Genomic DNA, 3,004 nt, shown 5'->3' with positions numbered 1-3,004 from the left:
CTTACTCTGTGTCAAGCACTATACTAAGCAATGTGGTAGACACACACTAAACAGGTCAGATACAGTCTCTGCCCCAAATGGGGCTCAGTTCGAAGTAAAAGGGGCAACATGATTTGAACCTCCATTTTATAGAACAAGAAACTGAAGTACAGAAAAATGAAGTGACGAGACCAAGGTCACACAGCAGGCAAGCGGCAGAGCTGAGAGTAGAATCCAGGTCCCCTGACTTCCAGGCCCGTGCTCTATCCACGTGGCCACACTCTTTCTCTAAACTTGTCTATGCATTTATGTATAACTATCAATCAAGCCAGCAAGCAATCATATTTACTGAGCACTGACCGTGCAGAGCACTGTACCAAGTACCTGGGAGAGTACAATAAGCTTACAGACAACAGGGGAAGACAGACATTCAAATAAATCATAGATTCAGTGTCCATTTAATCCTTTATTCTGGGTCCACCAGCTGTCAGCCCCTTTTGATCTGTTTCACTGACTAGAGTACTTGTTAAAGAGCTTGCTATATGCAAAGCACTGTACTAAACACTGGGGTAGACACAAAATAATCAGGCCCCACATGGGAATCACAGTCCAAGTAGTAGGGAGAACAGGTATCGTACCCCCATTTTGCAGATGAAGGACCTGAGACATAGAGAGTTCATTTAAGCCATATTTGCTGAACGCTTATCATGTGCAGAACACTGAACTAAGTGCTTGGGAGAGTCCGATGTAACAATAAACAGACACGTTCTTTGCCCACAACGAGCTTACAGTGTAGAGCTACACTCTTGAACTGCAGTCTAGAGAGGTGAAGTGACTTGCCCAAGGTCACACAGCAAGTGGGGGGGCGGAGCCAGGATCAGAAACCACTGCGAGCTCGTTGTGGGTGGGGAAAAGGTCTGTTTATTGTTATATTGTACTCTCCCGAGTCGTTAGTACAGTACCGTGCATGCAGTGCACTCAGTAAATACAGTTGAATGGAAGAAGGAATGAAAGGAAGTGCTCAATGAATGAACTGACTGAATGATTCATAGTGAAGTCCTCTGACGTCCAGCTCCGTGAGTTTTTCACTAGGCCACCCTTCTTCCGAGGAGTGTAAGCTCCCCGTGGACAGGGAATGAGTCTTCTCTTGTGTTTTACCGAGCGCTCAGTCCAGCACACCTACTCCCGCGGGAGTCCATTCCATAGCGGTCCTATGGTTGTCGAAGAGGTCCCAGCAGGCCTAACTTCTGTCTCAGCAATTTGACCTCCTCATTCCTCAGACTGTCGATGAGGGGGTTGAGGACGCCATAAAGCATGCCTACGAGCCTTTTGCTTCCTGGAGAGTGACCGCAAGATGACCGGATGTAGGTGAAGATGGCCGGGTCGTAGAAGAGGCCGACGGCCAGCAGGCAGGAGGTGCAGATGGACCAGGTCCGGTGCTTCCCCTCGGCCAAGCGGCTCTTCAAGGTGGAGCCCGCGACGAGTACATAGGAGCCTAAAGTGATAGAGAAGGTGCCGATCCCGCCCACCACCAGAGCGGGACAGGCCCGTCACTGGAGGGACGTCGCAGTAGTACTGGTCCACCAGGTTGGAGAGGCAGAAAGTCATCGTGAAGGTGAAGGACGCGTGCAGGGGAGAGTTGAGGAAGCGGGCTGGCCAGGTTCCTGCCGCCAGCGCGACGCACACGCTCCCGTCTATGAGAACAGCATAGTGGAGAGGGCGGAGGATGGCCAAGCGATGCTCAGAGGCCGTGACCGCCAGGAGGAAGACGTTCTTACCCTTCGGGACCACCAGGAAATAGAGCTGAAGGGCGCACCCGGCCAACGATATCGCCGGTCTCCGGAGGCGAGGCCCCGCAGTATCTTGGGCACCGAGGCCATGGGGCAGAAGACGTCCAGCAACGACAGGTTGCTGAGGAGGAAGTACATGGGCTTGTGGAGACGGTGGTCGCCGCGGAAGGCGAGGAGGAGGACACCGTTGGCCAGGAGCGTGGCCGTGTAGATGGCACCAAAGGCCGCGAATCGCACCTCCGGCTGGTCTGACAGTCCCTTCAGGAGGAAGCCGATCACCACGGTCCCGTTTCCCTCTGCCATCCGAGGGTGGTTAACTCGATCCGACCGTGGGCAGGAAGGACCTGGGTGCTAATCCCGCACTTCTGCTGGGTGACCGCGGATGAGTTGCTCCACTTCTCTGGGCTTCGGTTTCCTCATCTGTAAAATGGAGATTGGGACTGTGTCCTGTCCTATTATCTTGAACCTACCCCAGAGCTTAGTACAGTGCCCGGTACACGGTAAGTGCTTAACAAATACCCTAAAGAAAAAAAAATATCCGTGGAGTGGGACAGGTCTGGGACTGGAAGTCAGATGATCTGGGTTCATACATTCATTCATTCAATCGTATTTATTGAGCGCTTACTGTGTGCAGAGCACTGTACTAAGCGCTTGGGAAGTACAAGTTGGGAACAGATAGAGACGGTCCCTACCCAACAGCGGTCTCACAGTTTAGAAGGGTGAGACAGATGACAAAATAAAACACATTAACAAAATAATGTAAATAGAATAAATATGTACAAGTAAAATAAATAAGTAGTGTGATAAATATGTACAAACATATATACAGGTGCTGCGGGGACGGGAAGGCGGTAAGGCGGGGGGTGGGGAGGGGGAGGAGGGGGAGATGAAGGAGGGGGCTCAGTCTGGGAAGGCATCCTGGAGGAGGTGAGCTCTCAGTAGGGCTTTGAAAGGAGGAAGAGAGCTAGCTTGGCGGATGTGCGGAGGGAGGGCATTCCAGGACAGGGGGAGGACGTTCTCCTCTGCCTCCTACTGGGACTCCTCTTCTGCCCTGTTCTGGCCCTCCTCCTCCAACATTTGCTGGACCTCCTCCTCCGCCCGGTCCTGGTACTCTTCCTCCTACTCGTCCTGGCCCTCGTACTTTTACTGGGACCTGGCTGTTCCCCTCCCCCCAATCTTTACGCTACTCCTCCACTTTGTCCTGAACTTACTCCTCTGTGCGGTCCTGGGGCTAT

General features: G+C 52.4%; 1 pseudogene; it reads right to left on the bottom strand.

Annotated features, from left to right (window-relative positions):
* Window positions 1-1,190: 1,190 nt before the first annotated feature.
* On the bottom strand, window positions 1,191-2,072 carry LOC119921546 (annotated as a pseudogene).
* Between the last annotated feature and the right edge of the window lie 932 nt (window positions 2,073-3,004).

The sequence above is a fragment of the Tachyglossus aculeatus genome (genome assembly GCF_015852505.1).
Source record: "Tachyglossus aculeatus isolate mTacAcu1 chromosome 12 unlocalized genomic scaffold, mTacAcu1.pri SUPER_6_unloc_3, whole genome shotgun sequence".
Lineage (NCBI taxonomy): Eukaryota > Metazoa > Chordata > Mammalia > Monotremata > Tachyglossidae > Tachyglossus > Tachyglossus aculeatus.
The sequence above is the reverse complement of the archived record's forward strand: the minus strand, read 5'-3'. Positions and strand labels throughout refer to the sequence as shown.